A 17630-nucleotide genomic window follows, 5' to 3' on the forward strand; every position below is an offset into this window, starting at 1 on the left:
GAAATCTCAGGCATTGGATCTGCAATGATGGATATGACACTTGGAAGTACATGAGGTCATCTGGGGTTAATTTTCTGAATTTAGACAGAGCTCTAGGGACCTATGAGTTATATGTAATTGCATTTTAATTACTGACACAGACATTCAAACTATGGGATTATTAGATCCTTATTTAGATTTTGGACAGACATGTCTGAAAAGCCATGTTGTCTGCAAAACATTTCATCAGCCATTTCTACTGCCCTGAGTGCTGGGCTGTGGCCAGAGCCATTGCTCACCCGTGTCTGGGTGTCCACTTCCAGATGCACTCAAAAGGGGCAGATTTTACAGATTTTATGGCAGAAAGGGGTGTCATTCTGCAGTTTATGGATTTCTGCCTCCCCTCTCACACCTTTCAGACATCTGAAATCAAGATCAGAGGGAAGGAGATAGATTCCTCACCAATTGCTTTAGAGATTTCCTTTTTTTTTTTTTTTTTTTTTTTGTTTTTTGTTTTTTGGTTTTTGTTTTTGTTTTGTGTCGTTTTGTGTCGTTTTGTTTTGTTTTTCCCAGGTAATTTTGCATGATGTTAGAGAAGAGACAGATTTAGATCACAGCTTCCCACCTTCCACAGCCCAGGAATTGTTTCCCATTTTTGCAGTGATGTCTGACATTAAACAATCCCAAGGGAAGAGCCCTCGAGGGATTTACTCTGTGGCAGAGTGTACCTGTTAGAAGGGATGTGTTCCCTAATTTTCCATTTATATCCCCCCTTTTCCTTAAACATAACCCGGGCAGTCAATGGGAACACTTCCCAGCCCACCCCAAACAGTTCCCACAATCAGCAGAGCATCCCCCAGTTGCAAAAAGTTTGCAGGGTTTGTCTGATATTAATTCATTCCATCTTCTGTGATCTGGGAGGGTTTCTTGGATAAAATCACTTACATGCTAGAGTGCTTTCCTCCACCCGGGATCTGCCATTTGATATTCTCCTTGGGGCTTTTCAGTCCTGCACTTCTGACTCCTTCTTCTCCCCCTTTCTTTCCAAGACAGGAGGCAAAGTCCCTTGACAAAGCTGCAATTAAATATTAAAAGCTGATGTGGGAAAGAGGATGATGTGAAATTGGAGAGCTGGCAGTGAAGAGATGAAGCCTCCTCCCTGCTCCTGTCAGCCTGTCACTGATTCCTGAGGTCTCATTCTTCCCCATAGAAACACTGGGTGAACTCAGATTATTGCTAAGATGCCAATAGCCATCTAGACCCAAACCTAGATTCTGATTTAGGTGGAAACTTGTTGGAATCCATCTCCCCACCTTGTCCCTGATGGAGCAGAAATGGAATTCCTCTGCATGGGGATTTTAAAATGGGTGATTCTGGCCCAAGTCATGTATTAATCTACCAAACCAGGGTGGTTTTTCCATCTTAGATTGTGGTCACCTGTGCCTGTGGCTTTGCTGGGAAGGTTTTGTATGAGATGACATCTCCCTTCTGGGCTGACAGCTCTAGGGAATACCCTGCTTCTGCTGGCAAAAAAATGAAAGGTGGGCCAAGGCTTCAGGGAGGCAGGGACCAGATGAAATACATTTAAATACTTCCCTATTAGGGGTGAAAAAGGGCACAACAGTTTGATTTAGGCAATGTCTGAGTCTGATTAAAGCCAGAGTTTGGAAAAGGCAACCTTTTAGCCCTGTAAAAAAGCATCAGCTGGTTTTAAACCTAGCAAGAACTGGGTTTCTGTGATGTTTTTCTGGGGATTTATTCTGTGCATGCTGGAAAGCTGACTAAACAACCAAGCCAGAGCACCAATAGGAGCAGATAACTGGACTGGTTTATAATGAACAAGAAGAGCTGCATTTGACATCAAAAGCTGGAAAATCATTTACCCAGAAATGCCTGAGTTAAGCAAGAAACCTTTGACATGAGGAGGGAGTGAGTTAGGGCAAAGCAGAGATCTGGATAAACAGATTGTCCCTGTCTTTATGAAGTGATAACACACACTTCTCCATATGTTCTGATTAAATTCATACTGAAAAAAAGCATCCTTATAGAGCTTTTATTCCAGCAACTAAAAAAACCTGAGAAATGTTCATAGTTTCAGTCCTCTATCCTGTGGGTGCAGAGAGACTGATTTCACAGGGTAAACTCAGTTGTGTTCATGGCAGGGGGGTCCAAAGGATCATCCTAGAGCACAGCCCTGGCTTTGTACACGCTCAGATTTCTGTCAGACTTGACCCCTTCACCCTTCTCCTGTGCTCCCTGACCTTCTGAATGTATCCCACTGAACAAGATTCAGTTCTTGGAAGATTTAGGAGGATGTCCTGCACTTGAATGGGAAAATACCAGTGAGTTCAGTAGCTGCTGGGCTATGGGGAGACAAATCTGATGGAGGCTGGAGGGGTTTCAGTTGCATGGGCAAAACAAGCTGGGTGGCTTCCATGTCAGATACTTAATTTAGAGAAGAAGGATTTGCCTGACAGAAGGAAAAAATGAACATTTCAGTCCATCCAATAGTGAGCAATAGAGGCTGCTTAAAGACCCATGAATTATGTTGGGGACTACTGCTAAACAGTTCCTCTCTCCATAAAAAGACTGCATGAAACTATTGTCTGCATAGCTCCAAGGCACACTCAGTAGATAAAGTGTGATGTGAAACTGGTTTTGCCAGGATTACAGTGCCCTAGGATGGTTCTTCAGCCATGGGCTCTGCTTGGTGTCCTGCTCAGCTCATGGTGATTTTAGACCTCACTGTCAGAGGTGCAGCACGTTTGCCCCATTAGCAAATATCTGTGGAAAGATGGGAATGAATTGTCCCTCAGCAACAGTCCCTGATAAGAAGTGGTAGGTTCCAGATCAAAGAAGGAGCAATGTCAGAGCTATGCACACCTGGACACTGCTGGGATGGTCGTTTTTCTCACCCTTAGTTGCTGCTGTCCAGGACAAACTTCCACAAGTCCTATTCCTGGCTTCTCTCATTACATTATTTGCAATACTGTAAGTAGCTCCACTGGTCTGAGTAGAAAAGTGCCTGAATTGGGGTAACTTGCCCCCAGGTACCAAATCACAGCACTGGGGACCAGTCTGTACCAGTCACCAAAACACCTTTCCCTCTCAGAATCAACAGCATGACTCTTGAAGTCTCCTGGGGTTTGTATCTTGCCTTGTAAGAAGCTGGAAATAATTTCTTGTAGAAACCAGGAACTTTCCTGGAATGCAACTTCTGAGCTTCAGTTGTTTGCCCAGGTGGAGGAGGTGGCACAAGGAGGAGCTGTGGGGACCGTTCTGCACATGTTCTTCCCTGGCCCTCAGATGCTCTTCCCAGTCACCAACCCAAGCATCTCTTGCCCTGGTTGGGAAGCAATTTTTCTTTTCGCTGCTCTGCTCCTCTTCTTGAAGGGGAGCAAAGAGCTCAGCACTGACTGGGCTCCTGGAAGGGCCTTTCCAGATGTACTTGGCTCTAAAATAAAATGTGGTGGCCTAGCATGTCAAGAGAGAAAGAACACCCAACCACAAATAAATACTTCTCCTGTTTCCTGCAGAAGGGGGGGAACAACCATGTTGCTTAAGTGCACCTCCATCCTGAGGACTTCTCTGTGTGGCCTTACCCTAGGAGAGAAGACTGCCAAGATGTTTTAAGAAGCCATGCTGGCCTTTTCTCATTGTAATAAATCATAGAATCATAGAATCATAGAATCATAGAATTGGCTGGGTTGGAAGGGACCTCAGAGATCATCAAGTCCAACCCTTGATCCACTCCCGCTGCAGTTCCCAGCCCATGGCACTGAGTGCCACATCCAGGCTCTTTTGAAATATCTCCAGGGATGGAGAATCCACCCCTTCCCTGGGCAGCCCATTCCAATGGCTGATCACCCTCTCCCTAAAGAAATTCTTTCTAATGTCCAACCTAAACCTCCCCTGGCACAACTTGAGACCTCTTGTGCCCTCTTGTCTTGCTGAGAGTTGCCTGGGAAAAGAGCCCAACCCCCCCCGCCTCCAACCTCCTTTCAGGGAGTTGTAGAGAGTGATGAGGTCTCCCCTGAGCCTCCTCTTCTCCAGCCTCAACACCCCCAGCTCCCTCAGCCTCTCCTCATAGGATCTGTGCTCGAGTCCCTTCGCCAGCCCAGTTGCCTCCTTTGGACCTGCTCCAGGACCTCGATCTCCTTCCTGAGCTGAGGGGCCCAGAACTGGACACAGGACTCGAGGTGTGGCCTCACCAGCACTGAGTACAGGGGCAAGTACACATGGCCAAGTCACACCCTTTTCCCTCAATCAACCAAAATCCCTTCAGGGGATTTCCCTGAAGAAAATAAGCAGGGAGGTAGAAAGTCCTCCAGGTGCTTCCATAGGGCTGGGCAGCAAAGTGATGCCTCTGACACATCACTCTGTAGCTACACAACTCCACTTGTTAGAGCCCATCACCCTTCTTTGTCCTGTGACTGCAGCTTTGGTCTTCTCCAGGGTAGGAGCTGGAGCTTCATTCCAGGCACTATGAGGTTTTATCCCCCAGCCAGGACATCTCCTGACCCCCAAACTGGGAACAGTAAGGTCTGCTGTTTGGTTTTGTTTGTTATGGTCAGATTACCTTGTGGGGACACTGAGGACACTTGATCTGGCCAGCCAGGACAGAGCAGGACTTGGTGGCTGGATGCTGCTCTTTGGTGTCACAGCCAAAGAAAGTCACCAAAGCTGGGGAAGGGTATGGAGCACAAGTCTTACAAGGAGCAGCTGAGGGAACTTTGGGTATGTAGCTCAGAAAAAAGGAGGCTGAGGGGAGACCTCATGATTTGCTACAACTACCTGAAAGAAGGTTTTAGTGGGTAACAAAGCAATAGGACAGGAGGAAATGGTCTCAAGTTGTGCTAGGGGAGGTTTGGGTTGGATATTAGGAAAAATTTCTTCACTGAAAGGGTTTTCAGACTCTGGCCCAGGCTGCCCAGGGGAATGGTGGAGTCACCATCCCTGGAGGAATTTAATAGCCACATAGATATGATGCTGAGGGACATGGTTTAGTGGTAGCCCTGGCAGTGCTGGGTTAATGATTATACTTGATGATAAAGGTCTTTTCCAACAAAAAAAATTCTGATTCTACCAGTCTGTGATCCCCTGCCAAGGTACTGAGCTCTCTATCACAGGCAGAAGCAGGGGGGGGCAGCATTGCCTGTACCTGGCTTAGGCAGTGGGCAGCAGCCAGGAGAGGCAGGAGAGGCAGCACAGGCAGGAACAGAGGCAGCTGTGGGGGGAACTTTGAACTGGGAGCTACTAATGGTTAACACAGACAATTATTTCTAGCTGTGTCAAATGGCCTGACCTAAGCCCACAGCAGATTTGTGCTGAGCAGACAGGGACAGTGATTTACATAACCACCTCTATTTTTTACTTCTTCTTTATTTTTTTTTATATTTATTTTTTCTTTTTTTTTTTCTTTTTCTTTTCTTTTTTTTTTTTCTTTTTTTTTGCGGGGGGGGGTTTATTTTGTTTTATAATCTTGTTTTTATAGCTGTATCCCCATTAAAACTGTGCACGTTCCTCTTTTTTTTCCCCTATGTCCATCCTGTCCTGCTTTGCTGCCCACGGGTTTGGGCCCCGTTGGTCAGGGGCTTGGTGGGATGGTGCAGGGTGTGAGAGAGCATGGGGCGGGGGAGGAATAAATCAACTTGGGAATGAACAGAGAGCTGCTCTTTGTTATAAATGGATTGATGCCTAAATGGTGTTCTGAAAAATACTGGTGGTGATGTGCACCTCCTCCAGCTCTGATCCCCTGTCAGGGAATCCACAGCAAACCTGGTACTAACAGTGGAGGAAAAAGCCAGGATTTGTGTTCTCTCCAGCATGTTTTTCCCATCTTTTTTGGGGGGGGTTAAGGAGAAATGTTTGCCTGCTTGGCTTCAGGGTTGTGCATGTGGCTGCACTGTGAGTGTTTAATCCTGTAGCTGGAGGCATGGCAGAGCTCCAGGAGCTGATGCTGGCAGAGCCCACTTCTTTCCTTTGCTCTGCTGAGCAGGGCTCAGCACTCACAGTTAACTAAGGATGGATGCATTAGGGGAGGAAAAATCCCTGCAAATTCTCTGGTATAACTTTCTCTCTGGTCTCCATCTTTTTTCTTGCGGAAAGTATCTGGAGCCTTGCAGTCATTTCCATAATTATTGGTTTCATGTTAAGTAGCCAGAAAATTATCTATCAAACACACATGTGGAACTAATGGGGCTTATTTGAAAAGACCTGTCTTTGCATTTACAGCTGGTGCATCAGTTGCCTCATTTTAATGAGCTTCCACAGCATCAGCACGTGCTGGGGAGGGAGCCCTGGGCTGTTTGTGTCCCCTGAGACCTTGGGGCTCTGGTTTCACCCCAGTGTTCTTAAACACAAATGTGGGGGCAAGCACAAGAAAACCACTGCAAGAACCTCCAGAGATGCACACTCCCTTTGAATGCTCCCTGCTGCAGACCGCCAAACCTTATTTCCATTTTTTCTTTTTCCTTTTTTTTTTTTCATTTTAGGAAAGCTTGGGTTTCCTTGGGAGACCTCTGTAGTACCTGGGTTTTATGAAGACTGGAAGTACCGGGGTAGGAATTTCAGTAATCTGCTTCCAGAAAAGTCAGATGGCCTCTGGTTTCCTTAAGGAAAGAAAAAGATTGAAAATTGGAAGTTTTTCAGACTCCACTGTCTCAGGTTGAGGTGGAGGTTGTGTTGCAGAGATGGCCAAGGTTGTAGGGTTCAGAGCGTGGGGACATCCAAGTCCAATTCAGTTTCCAGCTTTTACAGAGACCTTGGCATGAGATACTGGAAATTAGAGGCACCTTGAACTTGAGTGGAGCTAAGATGTGGCCCCCAGGCCCCATCCCTTGCTGCAGGTAAGCTCACCCATGACAGCAGGGTCTGTGAAGGTGAAGTTCACCCTAGGCTGTAAGAAAATGAAACACTGGTCCCAACACATTCACATGGAGAGCAGGCTCCTGATGGCCCTTGTTTCAGAGCTTTAGGGTCTGATTGTGAGAACAGTGATTGTGTAGCCTGTAGGACCTGGGGAGGTTTGGGATGGAAAACATCCTGAACTTCCAGACACAAGATTTCTTGAGATGAGAAGTGTCACTTAGACTTTGGAATGAGGACACAGGTCCCGTTGGGGTTTTAAAGATGCCAAATTAATGATTTGATCATGTGTGACAGTTAAAATATATTTTTAAGTCAGGACTGCTATTGCAACCAACCCTTCCCAGAAACAGCCTCTTCAGAAAACTGGAGTTTTCTGATCATGTTTCCTTACCTCTCCCCAAGACTGCCTGGCACCCAAAACTCCCCAACCTCCACTGAACAATGACTTTGAGCTGCCTGTTTCGTGGGGCATGAGGGACCAAGCTGAGGGACAGCAGCAGGGATGTGTTTCCTGGTCTGGAATTGCCCTCACCATCATCTCCCCAAGGAGCAGAGAAGTCCTTGAGTAATGATCTCAGGTGAAGCACCACCACCAGCCCACATGAAGCATCCTGAGGTCATCCTCACCATGGCCAGAGGCTACACCTTGATGGGCTCCTCTCAACTCTCACAACCTGAACCACAGAGTGGGAGCTCCCCCCTTTAGGATGGGACTCATCTCCCCAAACTGCTGCTGCTTAGAACTGGCTTTGCCCTGTACCCCTGGTGGATTTTGTGGCTGGATCCAGCTGAGTGAATCCTTAGTTGGATCCATCTTTCTTGGACCTCATGATGTGGCCAGACACACCATGGGACCCCCTATTCTGACACTGGGGAGGGGGATGTGGGATTTCCCCTGCAGAGCAGGGTCCAGTGCTGCAGGCCCGAGGTGAAATGAGGTTTCCTGAGCTGTTGCTGAAGGCAAATGACTGTGCCCAAAATCCCCCATGAAGGAAGGAAGGAAGGAAGTAAGGAAGGAAGGAAGGAAGGAAGTAAGGAAGGAAGTAAGGAAGGAAGTAAGGAAGGTAGAAAGGAAGGAAGGCAGGAAAAAAGAAAGGAAGGAAGGAAGGAAGGAAGGAAGGAAGGAAGGAAGGAAGGAAGGAAGGAAGGAAGGAAGGAAGGAAGGAAGGAAGGAAGGAAGGAAGGAAGGAAGGAAGGAAGGAAGGAAGGAAGGAAGGAAGGAAGGAAGGAAGGAAGGAAGGAAGGAAGGAAGGAAGGAAGGAAGGAAGGAAGGAAGGAAGGAAGGAAGGAAGGAAGGAAGGAAACTAGAGCTACCTTTAAGTTTTGAATGCAAATAAACCCATGCAAGTAAAATCTGACTCTCCTCACCCTGAGCTCTGCTTGTCCCATTCACTCCTTTTTCTCTCTCTCCTTTTTTTTTTTTTTTTTTTTTTTATTTTAAAATAGTCAGTCTTGAGCGTATAGATCATCTCATTCTGAGTGTACAGGCATGCAGTGTTCCTTTGGGCTGGTCATGGTTTTGTTCATGGGCTTTTCCTGCAGAAAGGGATGGTTGCCTGAGATGGTTTTATGAAAGTGTTTGGGGTTGGATGTTTCTTCCAACCTCCCCAGCAGAATGTGAAACTGCAGATTGTTCAGGCTTCAGCTTCTTGTTGAAAAGTATCTTCCCTCCCCCTGGAAGCTCTGAAAATTAAAACCAGCAAAAAATACATTTCTTGTGAGAAGGAAATATTTCCTGGCTGCTTCTAAGATGCCAGGAGGCTCTGTGAGTGAGTGTGTGTGTGTGTCTGTGTGTGAATTCTGTGGGCTGGGTGCAGCCTTAATATGGGACAAAAGCTTCTGTTTCCCCCACTTTTTTTACTGAGCTGGAGAATACCCTGATTGATGCTGAAAGAAGGGAAAAGGCAGCAGCAGCCCCTCAGCATCTCTGCCCTCTTCGTGGCAAATACACCCTTGTGAAGAGTTTGCAGTGCATTTTTTTGGGTTGTTTGAATGATATGCAAAGGTTTGGTGGCCACTGAGGTGTCTTCATCCTCCATGCCTGCAACAGGGGCTACTGGCACAGCAAACTTTGTGCCTGAAAGTGGTGACTCAGAGGAAAGGGACCTCTGCAGAGCAGTTCTGCTGCCTGCCAGCCCTGACCACAAGCCTTGCAGAAGACCCCTGGGAAATCTGCTAAGATCTGTTCTTGGGAACATGAGTGAGTGTAAAGCTAGGTGAGAGGAAGATGCCCCCTGTGTTGGGCTCAACAGGGCAGATGAGGGGACAAGGAGCAGCTCAAGCCCTGCACTTCTGCCCTGCCACCAGACCCCACACGGTGGGCAAGCAACAAGCCTGGTTTGGGATTCTCAGAGGAGGAAAATGTGTTGCTCCATTGCTCCCAGCCCTGAGCACATCTGGAGCACGATGGCTGCAGAAGGACCCACTGGTGCTGAGGGGGTGATGGGGGCCCAGGGTCCAGCCCAGACAGCCCTGCTCCATCTCCAACACAGAATCCTACAATCAGCTGGGTTGAAAAGGACCTCTGAGCTCATCAAGTCCAACCCTTGATCCACTACCACCATGGCACTGAGTGCACATTCAGTCTTTTCTTAAAAACCTCCAGGGATGGAGAATCCATCCCCTCCCTGGGCAGCCCATTCCAATGCCTGATAACCCTCTCCGTGAAGAATTTCTTCCTAATATCCAACCTAAACCTCCCCTGGCAGAGTTTAAGCCCATGGCCTCTTGTCTGACTGAGAGCTGCCTGGGAGATTTTCAGCTGGCTGGGGTGCTTGGCAGCTGCCATCACCATGCAGCTCCATCTCTGGGCTGAGTTCCCTCCTGGTGAGTGGTTAGGAGTAGGGAAAGGGGTTAGGAGCCAGGGGATAGGAATGGGGCAGAACTGCATCAGTCTTGCAGGTGTCAGAACTCCAAAATCCTCTTGTTAGCCTTAAAAACAGCTTTTTATTGCACAACCCACCCCCCCCCCCCCATCTCCCCCCAGGTCTGGGTTGTTCTCCAAGATCAGAGACCAGAATGAGCTGTCAGCTGAACATCCCAGAGATGTGCTGGTTTTCTTGCAGCAGGCTGCAAGGTCTTGGAGGCTATGGGTGCACTGGCTGGGTGTCAGATTTATTGCATTTCCATGGCTGCAAGTCCTCACTGAGGAGCTGTATTCCTGAGCCACTGAGCTGCATTCACTTTGCCAGCTTGGCTCATCACATTGACTGTTAAGAAATAATCTGGATTCGTGGAAAGATGGGAATAAGGAGGAAACATTTTTATACCAAAGCAGGATCTGAGTGAGATTTATTTCATATTATTAGTGCTATTGTGAGCAGTGGTGTGCTTCCCCTGGTCTCAGAGGCAGAACAGGGAAAAATAAGAGACGTGTTCCAGCCTTTCTTTAGCTGTGAAGAGAAATATTTGTGAAGCCTGAAACCTCCCAGCCCACGATGCCACCATTCACTCAAAACACAGAAAGAGATGTTGGGCAGTGAGAAATGATGCACTCCAGGATTCAGAGGCTGCCTGCGTGCATCCCACAGCTGCTGAACATGAGGAGAGCCCTGGGGACATCCCCACCAGGATGGTCTGCAACACTGTGGGGCCATCTGGACCAGTGTGTTGGCAGGCAGGGGACAGTATGTGCCCTCAGGAGCCTGAAGTGCCTCTGAGGAGGCAAAACCCCGTGGGAACTGCAGAGGGAGGGGAGTCAGGGAGCAGAAATCACACAGGGGGGGTGAGGAGATGGTTTGGTGATGCTGCTGTCTGCTCAGCCAGACACTTCTGCTGTCTGTACAGCAAACTCAGGATTACCTGTGGGCAGATGCTGGGTGAATAAACCCTGAGCTGCAGAGGTGTTATCCCCTTTCCTTGCTTGTGAGCTCATTTTATTTCTGAGCTTCATTTCTTTATTTACAACTCCATTCTCTGTCTCATCTTCAGAGGTGCACACTCTCGGTATGATATTTATCAAGCCCTTTGTGTGAGTTCTCCATCATCAGTATTTTAATCAGTACTTTTCCCCCTATAAGCTGCTGTAATATCTTTGTCCCAAAGGGCTGAACATTCATGGCTACCCTGACTTCAGAGGGTCTGCTGTGAAGTGGCCAAGGGTACACCCTAAGTGCACTGAGGGAGGTTGCCCACCCCAAGGAAGTCAGGACCACTGAGGGTGGTGGGTTTGGGTGGCTGTTGAATTATTATTTCCCAATAATTTCATTCCAAGGCCATCTTTTTCCTATGGTGGTTGTTCTGAACCCCCTGCCCAGGGCTGCCTGCTGACCATGGATGGAGACTTGGATCCATCACCTGCTCTCCCTGGAGCATCCCACTCACAGATGGGTGAGCACAAGAGACAGATCCTGAGATGTTTTTCTTCTGTTGGTGCTCAAGGGTTTTGCTTGCACAGGTGTGTGTGTCCAGGGACGAGGTACCTTGGTTGGAGCCCTTTTCAATGGATGGACACTGTTGGTGCCACACACTTGGCTGCTGTCCTTGTCCTCACAGTAGCACCAAGCCATGCAGAGGGAATACATCTGGAGAGTGGTACCAAAGTGGTATCAAGGTACCTAGGCTTGTTCAGGTAGTAAAAGCTCCTTGGAAGATGCCCTAAGCTTGTCTCTTAACCACATCACCACATCCCATTCTCAAAAGGATCTAGAAGGCAAAAATATGCTTTTCAGAAAAAAGCCCTTCTAGTTAAAGATAAATTTCTGCTTGGTTTATTTTCCCAAATGCCCTCACTTCTGTCCTCCATCTGGCACTTTCCTCCCTGCACTTCTTTGCTCAAGGAGCATGGTGGGCTCTGGGCTGGGTTTTCTGACTGTGTCTCTGTATGGTCCTTTTCACTGCATTGAGTGCAAGCGATGCAAATTCTCCCAGGATGATGCTGTCACACTGGGAGAACTTCCTGTTCCCCCATCTTCTGCACTTTGGGCATTTGGTATTCCCAAATTTTGCAAAACGGTCTGAAGAAGAGCTTGCACCCGTCTATTTTCAAGTAACTCACTTGGCCTCCTCCGAGGACACAAGAGGGCGCTTACACCTTACTTTTGGGGAGAATGTCCTCGTTTTCAGGCATTTCCCTCCATCCCAGCTGCAGAAGGTTGGGTGAAGGTCTTTAAAGCAGGGAACTTGTCACCACACACGTCTGCAAGGCACTTGGCTGGAGGGAGCTTCATCCTTGCAGGATTTCCAGAGCTTCCCACACAGTAATTAAATCATATTTACTTACACAAAACACAACCTCTGCTTCAGGATCCGATGGATTTTCAGAGGACCTTGGCTCTGCGAGACCTCACTGGTTTTGATCATAAAGCATGAGAAAAGCAGACATGGCAAAATGGCATTGTTGGGATCCTCTCTGACTATAACAGAACTGATGAATCCAGGGGAAATTTGATTTAAAAAAAGAGGTGGGAGCCTGCGAAGGGAGAGGGGACAGGGCTGGTACTCACTGCCCCAGTGAGGACAGCAGCAGGGGGGTGCAGGGATCACATCACCTGCTCTCCCCACCACCAAGGAGGAAGCAGAACAGGTAAGAAAGCTACCAGAGGTTGGGAAACCATCCTGGCTGTGTCCACTTCATAAAGGGAATTTCCTTTCTAGAGATCTTTTCATGAAAAAATTGTTACCTTTTTGTTGGCCATATCCCAGCTGTGGTTTGAAGATGGAGACCAGAGGACTCCTGACCTTCAGGCTGACCTGCAGTGCCCAGAAACATCATGGCATTAGCAGCAAAAGGTGCTTTTCAGTCACTGATATATTTAAGTGCACAGCAGTGACCATATACACATGGTCTTGATATTCCCTTCCCATGTCAGCTCAGTCTTGGGTCCGGATGCAGTCTCCTGAGTCAGAGTCTGCCTCCCTTCCTCCACCCCCCCTTCAAGGGATGCTCAAAAGCTGTTTCCAGAAAGGCTGTCCCCAGAGGAGCACAGAGTTAAGTGACATCTGTGCAATGGGAACATGTTTTGTCTCTCATTTGCAGCTATGGGATTAGGGAGTATTGCAGCTGCACCTCGTTACCTACTTAAAAACAAAGCCTAATTAGCCAGTGCCAAAATTTTCCTGTGCATTTTCATCCCATCACCTCTTGTTCAACACAGGGAAAGCAGTTTTAATTCTGTGTGTGTTGGGCAGGGATGATTTTGCTACAGAGCTGGCAGAAAGGGGCAAAATGTTTGGAGCAGGCGAAGGGCAGAGAGCATCCTACCAGCAGTGTCTCTTCATAAGGCCTTCAGGAGAAAATCAAAGCCTGGGGGACTTTTCATCACCACAGTAGGGCTTTGTATTTCCCTAATACCACATAGTCTCTAGGATGTGGAGATAGTGGGTGTTTTGCAAGTGCTGGGTGACATAGAATCATAGAATCATAGAATCATAGAATTGGCTGGGTTGGAAGGGACCTCAGAGATCATCAAGTCCAACCCTTGATCCACTCCCGCTGCAGTTCCCAGCCCATGGCACTGAGTGCCACATCCAGGCTCTTTTGAAATATCTCCAGGGATGGAGAATCCACCCCTTCCCTGGGCAGCCCATTCCAATGGCTGATCACCCTCTCCCTAAAGAAATTCTTTCTAATGTCCAACCTAAACCTCCCCTGGCACAACTTGAGACCTCTTGTGCCCTCTTGTCTTGCTGAGAGTTGCCTGGGAAAAGAGCCCAACCCCCCCCTGGCTCCAACCTCCTTTCAGGGAGTTGGAGAGAGTGATGAGGTCTCCCCTGAGCCTCCTCTTCTCCCGGCTGAACACCCCCAGCTCCCTCAGCCTCTCCTCATAGGATCTGTGCTCGAGTCCCTTCGCCAGCCCAGTTGCTTCCTTTGGACCTGCTCCAGGACCTCAATCTCCTTCCTGAGCTGAGGGGCCCAGAACTGGACACAAGACTCGAGGTGTGGCCTCACCAGCACTGAGTACATTGGATGGGTTACTGCCTGTTTTGTTTGTTTGTTTGTTTGTTTTTAAAAAAAGGTGCTTTTAAGATGCCTGTTTTGGAGAATATGCTATATGTGAGGAAAGGTCTTTCCTAGGAATCAAAGCATTTTTTGGCTTGTGAAACTGTTCTGGAGCAGGATGCTTCCCAAATGCTAGTTACATGTTAAGGGATTTTTTTTTAAAGTGTGCTAGTTTTAAAGCAACAACAAAAGCCAATAGAGGAGAAAGAAAGGTTCTTCATACCTTTGGAAATGAGAGAGCCTCTGTTTAGGTCCTCAGATATGAAGCTTGACACAAAAAGGCTCTGATTTCTAGAGCATCCATAGCTCCTTGGAGCTGAAGTTGGTGAGAGGGCTTGTGAGCAGCACTGCCAGGCTCTGAAATTCTGTGTTTCCTTTCAACCAGCTACAGCTTACTTAACCAGATTAATCCTCTCTTCTGCCTCATCACAGGTTGAATCCAAATGCTCATCAGATGAAAGAAATCTGAGTCAATCAGGACGAGGTTCTGACTCTTTCCTCCTCTCCATGACTTGAGACAGTTCCTGAGCCCCAGCCCAACCTTAGCAACCTCTGATTCCTGTCAGGTCCTTAGGCCTGGAACATCCTCTGGTTGGTTTGGAAATGGGAAGCAGGAAGGAAACACATGGGATGTCTTTGAGCCCACCTTGCTGCCTCCTTCCTACCCCTTCTCCTTGTGAGATTTTGGGCTTGGAGCCAAGATCAAGGCAGTAGCAGGGCAGAGCAGGACATCTTGTGAATTGGTAGGACCCTTTTTTGAGACCAGAGGGTCACAAGCAAGGATGTTCTCATTACCAGCATGCACTGTGGGATGGTTTTGGCCTGGGTAGCATGACCCCAGACAATGCTTGAATCTGGTTTGTATGTGGCCATGTTGCTCTAGGTTTCACCATATGGATGCAATATGTGTCATGCCTTCAGGACTACAAAATGACTTTTTATTAGACTTGGGGATTGCACTTCAAAACGTGCTTAGTTCTCCCTAATGTGCATACAAGTGTCCTGCAAAAAACAAACCCCATCCCTTGAATCCTGTCTGAAAGAAAGTAGAGGACATCTGGGTGGAAGAAATCAACGTGATTAAGAATGTTATTATTAGACAAACACTTCCTGGGCAATCTTTTAGATAGGTCATGCTCTTGTGGCATAGCCATTGGTATCTAAAACTCCAAAGCAGCATTCTCCATCAGCAGAGAAATGTGGCAACATCTCCCTCTCCACTATTCCTATCTGTTGGAAGGATATTCCCAGTGGTGTTGCCCCTTTTTCTCTGAAGAGCCTGTCTGAGCCCTCCTTTTTTCTTCTGATATTTCACAGGTTAAAACTTTGACTTTCTTATCAGGCAAGAAGATGTTAGAGAATTACATTAGGGAATGGCACTTTTTTGTCTCAGTAGGCAGGACCAGTTTCCTTCTGAGTCCTTTTGGGGTCTCCATGCCCCATTCTAGTTACTTCCCCAGGACTTGCAGCATTTTTTTACTGTTCACTCCACATTTGCAATTTGCCTTTTCCCAAAGGGTTCCAGGCTTGCACGGGAAAACCTCCCAGATCAGATACCAGAAACCCAAGAGCAGTGTTGCTTAATGTGATCCATTCTGTGATGTTTCCACCCGAATCTGTTTATCCCCCTTGCCTGCCTTCTCCCAGCAGGGTGGAGGCATTTTGCTCCCCAGCTCTTGGCAGTGAGGACCTCTGCATTCACAGGACAAGCTGGCCAGGCTCAGCTGAGCACAGATGTGAGAATATATTGCAGATATTCTCCACTTTTTCTTGACCATATAAGGGAACATTGTCCTTCCTAATGCTGGGGAATGGGGGTAGGATGAATAACTTGGAGAATTAAGAATGAAATCTGGAGCTTTTCCCCTCTCCCACTCGCCTGGGAGGATTGTTACCAGCTGAAGACCTGGTGAAATGGGTTGGCTCCTTGCTCTTCAGCTCCCCAAGCTTCTTCCGGCAGTTTCTTGGCACATCTGGATATGTCTGTGGATCCAGCCTGGATGGAGTCTTCCAAACCAGGGCTGGAGAATACTTGAGAGGGCCTGCATGCAAAATCTGCAGTCATCCACTGCATCCCCTCTCCTAAATAGGGCACTTGAGTCTTCAGGGCTGGTGTCCATCTGGCTCTTCACAGTCACTTAAGGAGTGTTTTCAAACAGCAGCTGCCAGGGCACCTTCCTCTGCTGTTTCACATGCCAAGAAAGAGAAGACCACCCCTGGTCTGCAAGGGACAGGAGTTCAACATCTACTCACCATTCCCAGCTGCTGCCTTGTGGATGTAGGGAAAATGTGGAGGAAGACGGTTCTGGAGCCCCACCTCTGCCTTGGGAATTTGTGCAGGAAGGAATGGTGATTTGTCCAAGGGGGGGAGAAGCTGGGAGATTATTTTAGCAGTGTCTTGAAAGGGATTAAGATGCAGACAAGCCCTGTTCCCACTGAACATTCTGAGTTGGTGCATTGATGGGAGAGGAAGAAGAGGTTGTGTGTTGGGTTGACTCTTTGAAATGGCCTCCAACATCACCTAAATGGAGCAGAGGTCTTAGGCACTGTTTTGGGATGGCCTCCAAGGTGTCCCCATGACAAGTGAGAAGTTCATCTCTGAATTGTGTCTGCTTCTGGTTCGAGGCTTCCAGCAATGTTTGAGGGCAGCTGGAGGAACTGGAATTCAAACACCTACAACTCAGATTTACCTCTGAGATTGCCCACATGGCTCCCATGCCCATGCTGCCTGGTGTTGGTAATTTTGCCTTATTCTTGTTGAACCTGGGCCACCCCTCTTCTGGTTGTATGTTCTCCCCAGCCTTCCCTCTTCAGTCCTGTCACCTCCCCCCTGCTGGGAGCTGAACCTCTTTCCAGATGCCTGGCTGGTCTCCCAGAAGCAGCACAACACCATTGTAATGTGTAATTAGGCTGGAATTCTCCTCCAACCCCCTCTTTTATTTAAATTACACCAACTGTTGAGTATGCAAGAGGTTGTTAATCCCAGCAGAATGGGGTCCTCACACTTTAGTCCCTTCTCCCCTGAAGAGGCAGCCTCTTAGCATTCTACCTGACAACAGAGGAAAAATATCAACAATAATAAAGCCTGGCATGGAAAGAGGACACATCTTGGAAAGATGAAGCAGTGCAATCTTCCTCTTGTGAGTAAGATGGGGCATAAGAATTATTAGGTCCAACCTATGATCAGGGCCACCTCTTCCATGGGCAGACTTTGATGAGCAACAGGCTGTAGCCAGAGATCAAAGTTATACTGAATGCAGCACAGGAGTGCCAAGCTGCATCTTCTCTTTAGTGGCTGAAAATCAAGGAAAGCACTGAAGGATTTTCAGAAGCTCAGCTTGGGCAAACCTCATGGAATGGATATCTCCTTATAGGCACTCAGCTAAGTGGCAGCTGTGTCCTCCTGCACTCAGCTCTTCTGAAGACAGCAACTTTGACATGGAGTTGGAACTAGATGGTCTTTAAGGTCCTTTTCAAACCATTCTATGGTTCTGTGACTTCATTAGAGTGTTTTACCTCATATAGGATAGACAGATCCCATCAAAGAGCCCAGGACACTTAATGCCCAAAAGGAGAGGCTTCCCTTTTGGTGTCCTGTCTGCATGGCTTTACTGTTACAGCCAATTTCTCTGCCATTGCAAGGGCTTGGGGTTGGATCTGCAGTGGGATATACACGTTCACTTGCTGATGATGTGACCCTGGGCAGGAAAAATACCATGGAGATCAAGGTTGCATTTGCAAGGTGTCAAAGGGGCATTTCAAGGAATTTCAGAGATTTTGCTGCAGACCTTAAAAGTATACAAATGCATGGGAAAAAATTACAGATATAGGTAAAGATGCT

At 47.6% G+C, this 17630-nt stretch overlaps 1 protein-coding gene across 2 annotated transcripts in view; it reads right to left on the reverse strand.

The window, feature by feature from the left end:
* Window positions 1–1032, reverse strand: part of XIRP1 (xin actin binding repeat containing 1) — a 35135-nt gene extending 34103 nt beyond the window's left edge. For both annotated transcript variants that reach the window (XM_071734637.1, XM_071734635.1), the window contains exon 1: window positions 925–1032. The gene's annotated coding sequence lies outside the window, so the exon portion shown is untranslated. The remainder of the gene's footprint in view (window positions 1–924) is intronic.
* Between the last annotated feature and the right edge of the window lie 16598 nt (window positions 1033–17630).

The sequence above is a fragment of the Heliangelus exortis genome, chromosome 2 (assembly GCF_036169615.1).
Source record: "Heliangelus exortis chromosome 2, bHelExo1.hap1, whole genome shotgun sequence".
In the NCBI taxonomy this organism is placed as follows: Eukaryota; Metazoa; Chordata; class Aves; order Apodiformes; family Trochilidae; genus Heliangelus; species Heliangelus exortis.